This window comes from Drosophila ficusphila, unplaced genomic scaffold (assembly GCF_018152265.1).
Source record: "Drosophila ficusphila isolate 14025-0441.05 unplaced genomic scaffold, ASM1815226v1 contig_470, whole genome shotgun sequence".
NCBI classification, from domain to species: Eukaryota; Metazoa; Arthropoda; class Insecta; order Diptera; family Drosophilidae; genus Drosophila; species Drosophila ficusphila.
The window spans coordinates 1,299,122-1,317,283 of record NW_025064389.1 but is presented as its reverse complement, the minus strand read 5'-3'; the positions used below and the strand labels follow the sequence as shown (position 1 = coordinate 1,317,283).

The 18,162-nt window shown below is 44.5% G+C and overlaps 1 protein-coding gene across 2 annotated transcripts in view; it reads right to left on the bottom strand.

Annotated features, from left to right (window-relative positions):
* LOC108098859 (aminopeptidase N) overlaps window positions 1–18,162 on the bottom strand; it is a 304,344-nt gene that overhangs the window by 181,224 nt on the left and 104,958 nt on the right. The window lies entirely within an intron of this gene.

Below are 18,162 nucleotides of genomic sequence, written 5' to 3'. Positions count from 1 at the left end.
CGCGACATGATGACCAATTTTGTGATGCCAATTATTCGTCGAAAGCGTATGAGGCAGTTCTGGTTTCAACAAGACGGCGCTCCACCGCACACAAGTCGCATAACAATCGATTTTCTGAAGAAATTGTTTCCGGGCCGTTTGATGTCGAAAAGTGGTGATTTGGACTGGCCACCGCGTTCGCCCGATTTGACGCCGCCTGACTTCTTCTTGTGGGGATATTTGAAGTCAAGGGTTTACGTTAACAAGCCAAGGACCCTAGAAGAGCTCAAGGACAACATTCGTGAAGAAATAGCCGCTATTCCGGCCGAAATGTTGGCGAAAACGATGGAAAATGCTGCAAAAAGGGCACAATACGCCAGCAACGCCAGAGGCGGCCATTTGAAAGATATCATATTCAAAAATTGATGTAAACAAATCTTCTTGGAACAAATTAAATGATTAAGATTGCCAACCGCCAAATTTTTATTTTTTTCTTTGATTTTTAAAAAAAAAACATGGGTCCGTCGAATATGGGCAACCCTGTATACATTCCCGTCGTAAGGAGGAATTATTAGCCTTCGCAACAGAGTTTGGGTTCGCATCAGGGGGTCGCGTCGAAGATCTCCAGAAAAATTTCGCCGCCTTCGTCAAACACTCGGAGTTGACGGACGCAATCTGGGATAAGCTAAAGGCCCTCGAAATGCATTTTTCTTCGCGTGTCCCAAGCCCGAGCCCGGGTGAAAAGAAAGACAATCCCGTCGACGATAAGGCCTCCGTTTGAAGTGCGATTATTAATCGGAATATGCACTCACTGCTCCCCCCTAGTAATCTACTCTCCGGTAACCTTCCCCCTGGTAGTCCCGGCATTACCATACACACACCACAGACTCAAGGAGTCCCGGGAATCGAAGTCCCTCGTACATGCACCCCGGAAAGAATTCGCAAGTGGGGACTACAATTTGATGGCTGATCCGACCCTCTAGCCTTTATCGAGCAGGTGGAGAGTTTCTTACGGCATCGAATTACAGACGCTTACTCGGGATATGGCCGAGCTTTTGACTGACCGGGCGGATAAATGGTTTCAGACCAGCCGGCTTCAAGGCGCGGACTGGATAACCTTCCGCAAGGAATTTTTAGAATTCTTTTTACCTCCACGGTACCTCCAACGTTTAGATGATAAGATAAGGGGGCGAGACCAGCAAGACGGAGAGAGTTTTAAGGACTTTGTGCTGGATCTCCGTGTACTCATGAGACACGCGGGCTACACCGAGCAACAGGAACTCAACCGACTCTACGAGAATGCTGCTCCGGAGTACCAAATGTACATACGCCGCCACGAATTCAAAACTATCGGAGAACTCACCCAGATCGCCACAGAATTCGAAACCGTTAAACAACGTAGCCTAAGCCGAGAGAATTCCCGCAGAACTCCAGTCGCAACTTCTCGCGCTCCATCTCAGACACCCCGAGGACACTCTTGGAACACTCAGGTCCCTCCAAATAGGTCGGGAAACTCAAACGCAGATCTAGGACCCCGACAACCAGCCGCGCCCATATCAAACAGGATTATCACACCATCGCAAAGGATTGACGTAAGGAACAGCAGGAGATATTTCTGCTGGGATTGTGGTGGACAAGGTATTCGCACTATCGACTGTTGCCGCAATACGCAGCCGGGAAACGGACCGAGTCCTCGCGTCGCGCGGAATACGACGGGGACCAGCGAGTCAGGGAACCCCTAGTAACCGCACCCCTCAGATTATAAGACGGAAAGATAGTGGCTACAGTAAAAGTTGGAGGACAGACTAGGCTAGCCACGATAGACACCGGAGCATCCCGCAGTTTCGTAAGTCAGGAGTTTGCCGATGCGGTCGGCGAACCACATCAATTCAAAGAAATTCGAACCCAGATAAGTCTTGCCGATAACTCGAAGATAGAAGTTTCAAAGTTATTCATAGCCAGGATCACACTAGTACAGGATCTCCTCGAGGTGCCACTACTTGTCATGCCATCCATGCTGGAACCCTTGATTTTAGGATTAGACTTCCTGGGTAGTATAGGAACGACGCTGCGCTGCGGAACAGCAGATCTGAGGCTATCACCAAGACCCAATCCGGTTGAGCTGCGAAGCATGGGCTGCGACAAGGAAAGACGGGTAACAACATCCCTTGAGGACAACTACAACGAACCTATCACCAACTAGAGAAACGCTGGCCCCGATCCCACGCGATCAGCAGAACCAGGTCACAACAATGAACCAGGGAAGCCTGTCACTCATCATGAACGTACAGAACAAGCACCCACGAGCGGATCGGAACCATCCGTATCACCAGGACCCACAGACACACAGGAGCCCCAGTCACACATGACAAAACAAACACAAGAGAAAGAGACCTTGAATCCCCGGAGTCAACCACCACGGATTACAGAGACAGAACCACCTCGGCGACCAGACGCGCAGCAGGCAGTGGAACCAAGCCGCAACGTTGAAACATCGACAGGAGACAAGGATACAGCATCACGGGAACCACAACCGCTAAGCGAAGAACAGGAACGGCAGGTACAAAACTTTCTTAGCATCCAGCTCAAGAAGTTCGAGGAAATGGCAGGCGTAGCGGCTATAGCTCAACATAGAATCACCATGCGAGATGACAAGCCGTGTAAGCAGAGATACTTTCCCAAGAATCCTGCCATGCAGGATTAATCATATTGTAGAGAGGAACGCGAAGTATATCTCAATATTGGATCTGCACAATGGATATTGGCAAATACCTATGGCGCCAGACAACAGGGAAAGCACCGCTTTCACAGTACGGGGGCGAAGACTTTATTAGTGGCGAGTCATGCCTTTCGGCTTGCACTCCGTCCCCGCTACTTTTCAGCGTGCGTTAGACAGCGTGATTGGCCCGGATATGGACCCGCACGCCTTCGCCTATCTAGGCGACATAATTGTCATCGGGGCTACCTTAGAAGAGCACATGGATAATCTCTGTCGGGTCTTTGAGCGGCTCAGAGGAGCCAACTTGCGTGTCAACCAAGAAACATGTTCTTTCTTTCAGCAAAGACTAACGTACTTAGGACATGTCATTAGTAATCAAGGCATCCATACAGACCCAGAGAAAGTCGCCGCTGTGCGAAAGCTGAACCCGCCGGAAAATATCCGATAATTACGACGTTGTTTAGGGATGGCCTCCTGGCACCGGAGATTTGTCCCCAACTTTGCATCAGTGGTTCAACCAATGACCAACCTACTGAGAAAGAACCAGAAGTGGACCTGGGGAGAGGAACAGAACTCCGCATTCGACCGGCTCAAGGAACTCTTGACAGACGCATGCCCAGATTTTACTGAGAAAATGACTCTTCAAACCGATGCTAGTAATTACGGACTAGGCGGTGTTTTAACCCAGACCATCAACGGACAGGAACGAGTGATAGCCTACGTGAGCCGTAAACTAGACGTGGCCGAGCTTAACTACTCACCAATGGAAAAGGAATGTTTGGCAATCGTCTTTGGAATTCGCAAGCTCAGATGTTATCTCGAAGGTTATTGTTTCAACGTAATCACCGATCACTTAGCGCTTAAATGGCTGAACCATATCGAAAACCCCACGGCAAGAATAGCCAGATGGGCGTTAGAACTACAACAATATCAATACGATGTCCAATACCGCCGAGGAAAATACAACGCAGTCGCCGACGCTTTATCTCGACAGCCGTTAGAGAGGCTCTAGCGGATCACGACCGGCAACCAGCGGTGTAAGTGGATTCAACGCAAACTACAGGACATCAAGGATAACCCACAGAAGTTTCCGGATTACGTCGTCGAAAACGGAGAACTGTATCGCCACTTAGGACATCGTCCCGACGATCAGGACTACATACCTTGGAAGTTATGTGTGCCAGGCGAGCACCGCCAACGAATTTTACAAGAATGCCACGACACGCCCACGGCAGGCCACTTGGGGGTACGGAAGACCATTCTCCGTATCTCTCAGAAATACTATTGGCCTGGCATGTTCCGCGACGTCGGAGCATATGTAAAGCTGACCAACGAAGACAAGCCGCCATGATGCTCACGAGACAGGTAGAGGAACCATTTGCAGTACTATGTGCAGACTTCGTAGGCCCGCTGCCCCGTTCCAAGCAAGGAAACAACATGCTACTTGTTTTCTTCGATGCGTTCACTAAATGGATTGAACTGATCCCTCTACGCAAAGCAACCTCGGCGTCTCTAATTCGAGCCTTCCGTGAACGAGTCCTAGGTCACTTTGGAACCGAAGAAAATTGTGTGCGATAATGGCACCCAATTTACTAGCAAAGCATTTTTAACCTTTCTATCAGGTTTAGGAGTAGAGCTCCAGTATAAAGCACCCTACTGTCCTCTCGAAAACCCCACCGAAAGGGCGAACCGTACGATCAAGACGATGATCTCGCAGTATCTAGGCGACCAGCAAAACACATGGGACACTCTCATCCCCGAAATCACTCTTGCATTAACCTCTAGTGTCTCCGACTCGACGGGATACATCCCGGCATTCCTGCTACAAGGCAGAGAACCGCTGTTACCCAAAGCTGGGTACTATCAAGTCACCCCGGGAACGGGAACCATACCACAGAAGCCCACACAGAGAGCCGACCACTTACGAGAAATCTACAGCATCGTCAAGGGGAACATACAGAGACCGAGCAAAGATCAGAGTTGTCAGTACAATCTCCGCCGCAGGGAATGGCGTCCGGTCCTAGGATCCTTTGTTTTGGTGCGACAACACCACCTTTCAAAGGCTTCCGAAGGATTCGCGGCCAAATTAGCGCCGAAGTTTGATGGACCATATAAAGTTGTGGCTTTCACCTCTCCCAATATAGTTCGGTTACGCCTCCCCGGCGAACGAAAGGGGCGGTTAGCCAATATCGCAGATTTGAAAGCTTTCCATTTTCCCTCCTTTACAGGTATCAGCGAATCCGAAGAAGACAACCACGAAGACGCAAGCGGCCCGTGCCTACCTATTCCAGCCGAAGAAGATGAGGCGACGACGCCAAGTATCAACGGGGGGTGATTATAAGCATAAACCAACAAACTATTGCTAGCTTTAAGACTTAATTCTCTGATAGGAAATCTGTTAGCTGCTGCCCGACCTTAGGACTATTTTGCGCATCTATACTAATATTATAAAGAGGTAAAATTTGTTTGTTTGTTTGTTTGTTTGTTTGTTTGCAGGGAATAGGCTCCTGAACTACTGGTCCGATTTAAAAAATTCTTTCACCGATAGAATGCTATATTATCGTGGAGTTAAATAAGCTATAATTTATTTTGAAAAAAATTAGGGATCCGTAAGAAAATTGCAATATTGTCGCATATAAAGTGAGTTGCTACCTCATCACACTGACAAACACGCTCCCATAGCATTTTAACTCAATTTTTGTGTTCACTTTGAAATTGTGAAAAAAAAAGAATTTTTATTCAATTTAAGTTGAACTGTGAAAATTATGTGGATCGTGCATTTGAGAATAAATTCACCACTCTGTCCATAGTCCAAAATGCTTAGAGGACGACGTGCAAACATTGGCCGCAGACATCCAAGCCAGCAGCCAGTATATTCACAAAACTTAAGCGAAGAAAGACAAATGAGCACATGGAGATCATTGGCATCATTCAATCGCATGGCATTCCAATATGACCCCACTGCGAACTACAGTGACAATGAAAATTTAGATATTGGACCAATGGCGACTATATACCGATATTGCAGTGCGTTAAAGTTTAAAAGAGAAACGGCTGGATTGTGCTGCGCAAGTGGAAAAGTCAAACTGGAAAAGTGTTAAATCACCATCTTTCTATACTTCCATATATTTGAAAAAGGTTGCAACATTGACTTTTATGTTGTTAAATTGTGTTGACCAGCGAAGCGGACACAGGCCCTCTAGTATATATATATATATATATTCATATCTTAAGGGGTTATATCCAGTTGCAATTTTGAAAAAAATCGAAATTTTTTTTTTGCCAACTCTGAATCTATACTAATATTATAAAGAGGTAAAATTTGTTTGTTTGTTTGTTTGCAACGAATAGGCTCCGGAACTACTGGTCCGATTTAAAAAATTCTTTCACCGATAGAAAGCTATATTATCGTGGAGTTAAATAGGCTATAATTTATTTTAAAAAAATTAGGGATCCGTAAGAAAATTGCAATATTGTTGCATATAAAGTGAGTTGCTACCTCATCACACTGACAAACACGCTCCCATAGCATTTTAGCTCAATTTTTGTGTTCACTGTGAAATTGTGAAAAAAAAATTTTTATTCAAGTTGAACTGTGAAAATTATGTGGATCGTGCATTTGAGGATAAACCACCACACCAAAATGCTTAGAGGACGACGTGCAAACATTGGCCGCAGACATCCAAGCCAGCAACAAGTATATTCACAAAACTTAAGCGAAGAAAGACAAATGAGCACATGGAGATCATTGGCATCATTCAATCGCTTGGCATTCCAATATGACCCCACTGCGAACTACAGTGATAATGAAAATTTAGATATTGGACCAATGGCGACTATATACCTATATTGCAGTGCGTTAAAGTTTAAAAGAGAAACGGCTGGATTGTGCTGCGCAAGTGGGAAAGTCAAACTAGAAAAGTGTTAAATCACCATCTTTCTATACTTCCATATATTTGAAAAATGTTGCAACATTGACTTTTATGTTGTTAAATTGTGTTGACCAGCGAAGCGGTCACAGGACCTCTAGTGTACATCTAAGTGTATATCTAAGAATATTGTCTGAAAATTTCGAAGTATTCCGGTAAATAGTTTTGGAGTAATGAGTGTATTTTTAAAGACGTCTCCCACGTAGTTCAACTAGTAGCCAAAACTTTAAATGCGTTTTTCTCGAAACGATGTCTTCAAAGTCGGTGAGGAAAATTTCTCCGAGACGGCTTGACCGATTGACTTGAAATTTTCACAGGCTCTTCTTAGATATTTTTTTCAGGTAATGACCCGGGGAATTTTGGCTCCGCCAAAAATTTCTATTTTTTTAGTCACTTTAAAGTTGAAATTTTTGTGCCAAAAACGAAGTTTTATGTTTGGGAAGCCGCCATTTTGCATTTGTCTATTCTTTATGTAATCCTTTTGATTATTTGTATTTCTGATAATTTGGATCAGAGATATCTTCCTCACCGCAAAACACCTTTTTTCAGTGGACCCTCAAAAGATCCTCTACAGGATCGGCGGAATCCAATGTATTTTTTTTTTTGAAAATGTATTCTGAAACTACAAGAATATCATTATCTAACTTTTCATATACAACACGTATATATACAATAAAAAGGCTCTCCAGAAATAACTTACAAAAAAGCTAATTTTTTCGGCCTTACAACTGGATATAACCCCTTAAGCTAGATAAGGCTCTGTTTTGGAATATTCAGAAGGAAACTATCATGGACCAAGCAAGCCTATGCAGCAGCAGCGAGAGCGACGCGACCCCACCACATGCTCCGTCACACAAACCCCGGGACCCGCGTCTCCGGCGCGAGGCACGGCGCGCCCGGACGAGGCCACCTTTTGCCCGGTCATCCAACGGGTCGGATGCAGACCGCGAAAGCGCGAACTCCAGCCCTCCTCACCGCGATGGGGAAATTCCTTGCCCTCGCCGTCCTGCCACACCACGCTATGGCCCTCCCCCGGAGGCATATGTTGAGGACCCATGGAGCGACGACGAAACCCGCTACGGAGGCGGTTCGTCTCGGTACTGCGAGGCCTACGTTCAGGATGACAGCGACGACAACGACGGGCCACAGTACGACGACGAGGGAGCCAGCGACGGACGGGACACGCCGAGCGACGCCGGGGTCGGATACGGAGGCGTTCCACACCAGTTCTTCGAACACATCGAAAGGTACGTCACCCGGCACACCCACTGGATCTAGCTGCTCTAGGGCCACTACACCTCGTGCTGGATCCGGATGCCCTTTCGGCCAACAGAGGATCCGATTGTAGAACCTCCAATCTCACCGGAGCCTAACCTCGCGCTCGTGGGCCCCAACCCGAGCGACGTCGATGATGCCTTGGACCCAACGATCCCGTCGCGGACCAGTGTCAGCACTGCGTCGCCCACTGGGCACTCAACCACCGGCCAGTCAGAGTACGCATACGCCAGGATCGTCAGCCCGAGCGCGTTCACTCCGCTCCTGACGATGCCCTGGACCCGACGGCCCCGCCGAGCCGGTGCTTTCAGCGCTGTGCTGCGCCCGGACCACGGAACCATCGACATGGTCAGAGTACGCATACGCCACTCCTGACGCAGCCCGGGACTTGTCGCCAGCCACAAAGAACGCTCGTCCAAAAATTCTTCCAAATCTTGGTTATCTGTTAGTGCAGCGAGTCCGTCAACTACGAAAACAACAAGTAAAGTCTTTTTGCTATTTCTTTCCCCTATGTAAAGACATGGATCCGCCTCGCTGACTTTGAAATTGTTTTTCCGCAGCAAACCTCCGAAGCGTTCCAACATCTCGGCCCTTGCTTAAGCCCTTAAAGATTCGTCTTCAATCTACAAACAAGCTCCTGTCCCTCCGGGACACTTCGTGCTTCTGTAACCATTGTCACTCAAGAATTCCCGGATTGTGTGCTCTTATTGCTTGGCATGAGAAACCATGAATTGCAGCACGTCCTTGACCTATGACTTCTGCTTAACGAAGTACCCGTATCGAAACCTGGTGAACTGATCCTTAAAAACTACCAGGTTCCTCTTCTTCTGGAAAGAATCCTCAAATGGGCCGTAAATATCGCCTGACATCAGTTTCCCCTGGCTTCACCGCTGGTTACCTCGTTCCGAATGGCAATTGATGCACCTTTCCAAGGGTTTTCAAGCTTGACTTTATTGGCATTTATTTGTCCATGGCAGCATTTATCTTTTGAGCATGTCCTTGATGTGGTTTTTGTCTTGATGACCCCACCTCTCGTAGTAGAGTTGGAGTACTAATGTTCCTGAAGTTGCGACGTTGACATCGACGATTCGTTCTGGAAGAAAAGGCTCTATCCCTGTTCTGTAGAGTGTTCCTCCGACTTCTCGGGCTCCAACGAAAACAATCTTGTCATTTATTTTGAAAGAGCACTTTGTTGCTAACGACTCAAAAAGACTACTTGGATTGTTGTCTTGGGCAGCCGAACTAAAAATAGATTCTTCGTTATATTAGGAACAAACCATTTCATTGGCAAACGTTTTTACTTTGATTTTGCCCTGCCCCAAAGCTGTCACGGTTTCATTTGCAGCTGCTCTGATCGAATTCGGATTCTCAAACTTCACAACGTGTTTTGGTGCACCGTTATTATCCACCAGTCTCAGAGGTCGACCTCTGCTGACAACACGCCATTTTGGACTGGAACGATAACTATCGTTTGTTCTGCACAATTTCTTTGTTCATCATTCTGGTTGATCGGCTTTGGACATCCATCCTTCTTCCATTTTATATAGCTCTTGACCCAGTGCCCCTTTTTCTTGCAATAGTGCCAGGTATCAAATCTCCGACCAGATGCTCCTGAATCCTGACGATGGTCCCTATTTGCTGTGGTAGGAAAATGCTCGTGGCTTTCCTTTTCTTTATTTTCTTTTCGTCTAAAATTTCTCTCAAACATGACAATATGATTAGTTTGTTCATCGAAAGTGTTTTCTTCTTCTTTTGATAAGAGCATCCAACTTTGACGGAACGTTTCAAAGGTTTTTGGCAAAATGTGCAGCGTTTTACAAACAAGTATCAAATTTGGCAATTCATTTTTCTTTTTAACCTTCAAAGCTTGATTCAACTCGTTCCAAAGACTACGCAATTTTGCTATCTGAGTTGATACATCGTTACCTCGATTCCAAGAGAAAGCGAAAAACTCATTGCATATACTGAATACCTAGTCCTTTACCGTTGCTTCAAACTGATTTTTCTAGGCTTCCCACGTATCGTGTGCTATCTCCTTGTCCATAACTTTTTGTACAGCAGTGGCAATCATGGATTTTGCATAGCTGTTGGCTTGTGATGGCAATTTGGGACTGTAGGTGTCCCTTCATACAATTCAGAAGCACCTTTTCAAATATCAAAAAAGCCTCTATCACTCTTAGCCTGGCTGCTAGGCTAATGCTACTGCCGCCCCCGTCCCGTTAAAGAGTGACATGTTCCCTAGAACGCTCTCTAACTCGACACCATTCACTTGGCGGCGCAGGCTCTGATGTAACATTCCTGATCTATGCTTTGCATAGATAACCATGGAATCACTAAACGCGACTGCGCAACGATTAGGGACAACGACTAGGAGTTGGGACTCATAAGCATGAGTGTAAACAAACAAACAACAACAACCGAGATGAATAATGAGGAAGAGTTCGCATTCGGAAGGAGTAGCAGACTTCTGAGATCGCCAGTGGGCGAGCAGGCCCCCCGAGCAGGGGCAAAAACGCGTGCACTAAGCCTACCCAGAACACGGACCTGGCACCGGCCAACGTGGCCGCTGGGGCTGAGATACAAGCCGTAAGTAAACAAAAGGATGAGGGCGGGTATAGCTCCGAGCCCACTTACAACTCACTGCAAGAGACCAGAAAGGTGCAAAGGTCACCAAGGCGAGCATTGGTGGAAGCCAATTTGGATGCTCAGTGCCAGGGGACCCCCCGAAGAGAATTGCCCAACCATCGAAAAGGAGTTTCGAGTTTCTGGGGGAAAAGATTAGAGCGCTCAGCAAAATGCTGGAAGGGCGGCGATCGATCCACCAACTAATGAGGGATCTGATCGATAGCATTATGGCTCTTTACACGACGGCAGACGGAGAGATCTCAATTGAGGCATCTCCTGTAAAGCCCAAGCCATCCGAGGGCAAAAGGGTAGGTAAATAAAAAACAGATGATCGCAAGCTTTCCTGCGCCACCTAGAGGAGGATAATGGCACTAGTTGGCGTGAGAGGAATTCTATGATAGGTACAACTGCATTTTTGGGATATATCAGTGGTGGTTGGGCTATCGATTTTAGTTGGCAACCGTGGCATAGAGGTTTATTCGATATTAGGTACGGCTGCATTTACGCTAACGTCATTTTTGGCTGACTTTAGCATTACTAGATCGGCAAAGTGCACGTGAGGGAAATCTCAAACTTCCTTTTCAAATTTTGAAGCTCGGCGTGAACGGTTGGGTGCAGTCCAGCCAGTGATTTTAATATAAAGTGAAAAGTTAAGGTTGTGGCTGATCAAGGTCCGGTTGGAGTGCGACTTCACCAGTCGACGTGCAGCAGATTGCATAACCCTGCTGCAAGTCCATTGCAAGTGTAAGTGGACAAGGGATTTTTAACCAGATTTTCGTCAATTCATTCCCCTTCCGTACCCGAATAGGTACACTCGGAATTTTAAGATTACCCTGCGCGGAGGCGGGAATTACGTTAACGTCAGCAATCACTGCTTCCCCAAAAAGGGGGCAGTTCAGTCGACCGTCTTCAAGCAGTATCGTCAAGTAAATTTCTGCGGCGCATAGGAGGAAGGATTAAGGACTATTTTCACCAGCTAGTTCCTGTCGGGTGCCATATAATGAGTCAGTGATCTTCGCCAGAAACTTGGCAATAAATGGCTGAGTGGCACTAGGTGGCCGTATACTATAAAAGGAGGTGCTTTCTTTTGCCTTTTTCTTGTCTTGCTGTCGGAACTTGTAGACCCCGTAAAATCTATTAATTAAAGTTCAAGTGGTCCGAGATACCTGTCGCAATGCAGTGCAAAAATTGTCGTTATGCCTAAGCAGTCGCCTGCGTGTAATCTCATTGGAACTAAAAGAAGTGGCTAAATACGCAGGTGCAACCCAAATCAGTGAATTTAAAAAATTGTTATTCGAAAAACAGAAAATTATTTTGATAAAATTTTAGCCTCACGAGAAAATCTATATCATGTGAATTTACAAAATATATATATAAAATAAAATCATCTATGTTTAAAATAAAAATAATTAAGTTAGGTTAAAAACATTGTAGGTTTAATGCAGAAATAATGTGAATTTCCTAATACTGAATTTCAACTATTGTTAGCAGTAAAGATTTGTAATGAAATTATTGGAAGAATTAAAAAAAAAAGGAATATAAAATGAAACTGTGTCAGAAGTTATGCCAAGTTCGGTCGCATTAACGACAGCTATCAGCCAATTAGGTATTATTGCCAAACTGCTTTGCTAATAATTTTTCAGCTCAAATCCCAACTCATGGAAGCGCTTTCATCAGTGCAGTAGATACCCAATCTGGCACACATTATTTAATTACTGTATGATGCGAACCTAACCCTGCTGTTTAAAAACGAATGTAGTTTGATCTTTTGATACAATGCAATTTATGACACTTATTCATTAACAGTAAAACAATGTAAAATGAAAATTAAAGCGCTAACGAATAGCTATTAATATGAATTAAACTTGAAATTTGAAATAAAACTAGAAGTAAAGAATAAAACCAAATATTCACGAACATGTTAAAATTATAGAGAAATTAAATTGAAATTAGTTCTTAATCATTTGCAAATTTATCTTGTAGTTTTTTTTTTGATACATTATATTATACTTTATGAAGTCATACAAGTTTACAAAGCCAACAAGAAATTTCTTTATGAATTATATTATGTTATCTTTAGCTTTTATATTTAGGAAATAAAAACGAATTATAATGTCTGAGTAGATAACCAATCTTTTTAACTGCATGCTGACCCGAGAGCCACCTTAGTTGCCTTTTTTTTAATGGGGCCTGTTGCAGATCAAATTTGGATTATTGACATGGCCAAGGAAGGGAGGGCTATTATCGCGCCCGCATACATCTTGTGGCGTACGTTGAGGGAAGTTCAATTCTTTTCTGTCTGTCCGTTTGTCATGCTAACTCTATATCCGGCCGATTTTGGCTCGTTATTTATTTTTTTGCACGCAAGATATTTAATTGTTAAGGATTTAAATGAGCACCCATAAGCTGCAGCCTCTCCAGAACACCACGACATTTGCCGACGAGTTAAAGCCGGAATAAAACGCGTGCAGGGCTTACAGTTCGGGATACCATCAGCTCACCGTTGTTCGTTACAGGAATAATTATAATAAAATCTTAATAATTTGGCGCCCAACGTGTGGGGCCTTACTGTACAATAAAACCGACAATAGCATGCAAATACCATATCTATTATTTTCAGTTCTGTATATTTTAAATTTTCCTTTGCATTCATATAGGCCAACAGCTATGAAAAATACATGGATTAGTCTGGATAGCCAGTGCCTATAATAAATGCAGTCTTTGTATTTAGTCGGCTGTGTCATTTTTTGATCGCATTGGAATGCAGTGCTTATGCTTCGAGAAGTGTAAGAATCTGACCACGAAGAAAATATTGGCATAGCTGTCTCCTAATCAGGAAGATCAAGTGCATAGGACTCAGAGCAATTACAATCATTATGATAGTTGTAGCTGATCACGCTTGAAGTAACGATCACATATAAAGTAAGGCTCTTAACAATTGCGGGTAACTTAGGTGCTGCAAATCGTAGCTGCTGGATTACTGAGCTGCTGTTGTTGAACAAAAGCCAGGCCGCGGTCATCGAGTTAAGTCAAAAGGCCAACTACATTGAGGGTGAAGTTTTTATAAAGCTTAAATTGTTCAGTGCTTGAATCTACAATCCCAGAGATGATTATGATCGCTTCGGGAGGGGTCACGCTTGACTAAGAAAGCTTAAATTCCCGTATGTGCTGTCGTTAAAATTGATACTTTTCATTCTTTTTTTTTACTTCTCTCAACAAAAAAATTAATGGTAAGAGCTTCGAAGATGAGCTCTTGGTTAAGCATGGAGTCAATGGTTTTATTATATATATTTTTATATCTGTATATATTTTTTCTTAGTCGCAATAGCTTATGGCTTGTGACTTTAATACCTTTTTCGGCTACTTCGATTTGTTGGGATTTATTTTATTTGGATGTTGCGAATTGTTAGCATTTCTTGATTTCGATTTGTCGCAGGCAATCCGAAATAAGCTATCTAAAGTGAAAATCGGCACTGTTTTGTATTAATAAAAGAAGAAAACATAAGAGGCAAAAATAATGGGAGTGGATCACTCAGATACCGAGGAAGCTGGGGGATCTTCGAATTTTTGTATCTTGTGTAATGCACGTATTTCTGGTACAGATTTGTACAAAACCAAGTGCGGGCATGGGTTTCATAGAAAGTGTATAGGCACATATTTGAGAAGCAAGAAATCCTGCCCAACTTGCAAAACTGATTGTCAAGGAGATCCGATGGTAAGACCAGAGAGTTCGATCGCAGAGAACACCAGAACAGGCGAATGAGCGCCTGCAGTGTATGGTGGTAGAAGCAGTAAAAGATATGCAACACGAGTTGCTTACTCAGTTATCGGAGAAGATGTCCCTTATGATACAGTCCACTTTATCTGCCAGGATTTCACAGCCGCCACTGCTCGGCGATAGGAATACGAGTCCTCCTTTTGATGAATTGCTTGGCACAGATTCAGGGCGTGTGAATACTGGTCATAGTCGGTCCCAGGCTAACGTGTCGCCAAGAACCAATGCCACAGAACTTGCACAAAGGCCCGATAAGGTGGCACACATAATGAGTGGGTGGAAGCTTCGGTTTAGTGGGGTGATAGGAGGCATAAGCGTTGATAATTTTATCTACCGGGTTCAGGCTTTAACTGCTCAAACGCTTGATTCTCAATATGAAGTTATGTGTGGTAATGCTAGTGCCTTATTTGAAGGTAAGGCCAACGACTTTTATTGGCGGTTTCATAAGTCGGTCGTAACCGTGAGGTGGCCCGAATTATGTGACGCTCTCCGTCGACAGTTTAGAGATACGAGAACCGATGTTGACATCCGCGAATTAATTAGAGATCGGAAACAGAAAGATAATGAATGCTTTGATTCGTTTTATGACGCTGTGGTCCAGTTGACTGATAGCCTTGATTGTCCGTTAAATGAAAAGGCATTAATAGAAATTTTACGGCGAAATTTGCGGGCGGAGATAAGGCATGAGATTTTGAATATACCGACGGACTCAATCTCAAAACTTCGGGAGATATGCAGAAGACGGGAATGTTTTCTTGAAGAGGTAAAGCGGGACCATATATATAAAAAGTTTTCGCCATTTAAGAGCCATGTCTCAGAACTGTTGCAAGACCAGCACGAAACTGGTGAATCGGAGTTCTTCGAGGAAAATGAGGGGGCAATTGAGGCAATATCCTTGATTTGCTGGAATTGTCGAAAGGAAGGCCATAGGTACCAAGACTGTACGGCCACTCGAAAGGTGTTTTGCTACGGATGTGGTGCACGCAATACTTACAAGCCTTCGTGCCAAAGATGCCAAAAAAAACCTTCAGGTGAACACCCAAGGGACTCGTTCTCGGTGTGTTCAGAAGACGCAGTCGACGAATACCGAAAACGAGCAGCAGTATGTCCGGTTAAGGATCGTACTGTCAACTACCATGAACCTCCTGTAGATGCTTCTTTAGATAGGTGGCATCGTAGAGTTAAGAACCTTAATAACACTAGCAATAAATTTACTTATCCTAATGTTGTTAATATGCTAAATTCTTATAGTTCTAAAATTAAAAATAAATCCCGAAATATTAATAGACTAGAAAGATTCTGGAAAGTCACAAAGGAGTTAAATGCGCTTCGCAACTTGTGTGTCGATCATAGGCCGTATACAATGGTAACCATTCTTGATCGGAAAATTAAAGGGCTTATGGACACTGGTGCATCCATGAGCTGTATTGGTGGGGAGTTTGCGAAGGAAGTACTAGGAAGTAAAATTCCAATACGCAGAGTTTTTAATAACATTTCCACTGCAGATGGTACAAAGCAAAGTACTGTTGGGCGATTAAGTACAGAAATATAATATAATGGTCAGGTTAAGGAGATTATATACATTGTCCCGTCTCTTAAGCAAGACCTATATTTGCGTGTAGACTTCTGGAAGCTTTTTGATCTACTGCCGCCAGATATTCAAATTTCTGAGCTTAGTGCTCATAACCTTTCCGAGGATCAGAAAAGGACCCTACAGAAAGTGGTAGATCAGTTTCCGTCGTTTGCATCCGCTGGGTTGGGCAAGACAAACCTTCTGTCGCGCCACATTGATGTGGGTGACGCTAAGCCCATCAAGCAGCGTCATTTTCCCGTGTCGCCAGCTGTAGAAAAGCTGTTATATGCGGAAGTGGATCGAATGCTGCAGCTCGGCGTTGTTGAGGAGTCGGACAGCGCGTGGTCCTCTCCGGTGGTCTTGGTGCAGAAGCCCGGGAAGGTCAGACTTTGTCTTGATAGCCGGAAGGTAAATGCAGTCACCGTCAAGGATGCATATCCGCTTCCACAAATTGACGGGATTTTAAGCCGCCTGCCGAAAGCCGTTTTTATAAGTAGTCTGGACCTTAAGGATGCGTTTTGGCAAATCCCGCTGGATCCAGCATCGAGGGATAAGACGGCATTTACAATTCCAGGTCGTCCACTATACCAATTCAAGGTAATGCCGTTCGGATTATGTAATGCTGGACAAACAATGTCACGCCTAATGGACAAAGTCATCCCTGCCAAACTACGAAATGAGGTTTTCATTTACCTTGACGACCTTTTGCTGGTGTCCGAATGTTTCGAAGATCACATAAAGATTCTTAAAATCGTCTCCGATTGTATCCGTTCGGCCGGTCTGACGATTATTGTCCAAAAAAGTCATTTCTGTGTTCAGCAGGTCAGGTATTTAGGGCATGTGATTGGTGAAGGCCAGATTCGGACCGACCCGGAAAAAGTGGCTGCAATCGAGAAGTTTCCATTACCCAAAACCTTGAAAAGTCTTAGGAGCTTTCTCGGAATGGCGGGCTGGTACCTGCTAAAGGCCAAAAGAAAGTTCACCATGACTGAGGAAGGGCATCAGGCATTTTTAGAGCTAAAACGGTTGCTATGCTCGGCACCCGTTCTAAGGAGTCCAGATTTTTCGAAGCCCTTTTATATCCATTGCGACGCCAGCAAAAGTGGTGTTGGTGGCGAATTAGTCCAGAAAACGGAGCAGGGTGATGAGTACCCGATCGCATTCGTTTCCAAAAAACTCAATAAAGCCCAGAAAAACTATTCTGTGAGTGAACAAGAGTGCTTGGCTGCTATAGTATGCGTCAAACGATTTCGTCCCTATGTTGAAGGCCAGGTCTTCACAATTATTACTGACCATGCTTCGCTGAAGTGGTTAATATGTCAAACAGATCTAAATTCGCGGTTAGCAAGATGGGCCCTGAAATTGCAGGCTTTCAAATTCACAATTGAACATCGGCGCGGGTCTTTAAATGTTGTGCCCGATGCACTCTCGAGGGTCAACGAAGACGAAGTAGCAAGCATTGATGTCTCTCATGGCTTGCTGGTAGACGTGTCGTCTAAACATTTTCGAAGCCCAGAATATTTGGATTTGGAAGACAGTGTTAGGGCCAACGAAGCGAAATTTCCGGACTTGAAAGTTCAAGACAACTTGGTTTATCGACGCTCTGAGCATGCGACAGGTGAGCCACTTCACGATGTTTACATCTGGAAACTGTGGATTCCGAGGCAATTGGTGGACGATGTCCTGAAGAACTCTCACGATCATCCACTGGCTTCGCATGGAGGTGTGCATAAGACGCTTGAACGGATACGACGTTATTACTACTGGCCTGGTTTGGTTGGGGACGTTAAGTCATATATCGGCAATTGTGAGACCTGCAAGTCCACAAAAGCCCCGAACTATCCGTTAAGACCTCCCATGGGAAAAGCTCCTGAATCTCAAAGATTCTTCCAGGGTATCTATATTGACTTTTTGGGTCCATACCCACGATCACGTAGTGGAAACGTTGCGCTTTTTATAGTCATGGACCATTTGTCCAAGTTTATGTTTGTCAAAGCAGTAAAAAAGCTTGAGGCGGGAGTCGTTGTGAAATATATGAGGGAAGAGTTCTTCCATCTGTTTGGAGTTCCGGAACTAATAGTATCGGATAATGGCTCACAATTTAGGTCAGAGTTGTTTCAAAAGCTGGTGAGAGACCACAGGATTATTCATAAACTCACAGCCATTCATTCACCTCAAGCAAATGCTTCAGAGCGAGTGAATCGGTCGATAATTGCGGCTATTCGCTCTTATGTAGATACTAGCCAAAAAGATTGGGATGCGAATCTAAGTAGCATTTGCTGCGCCT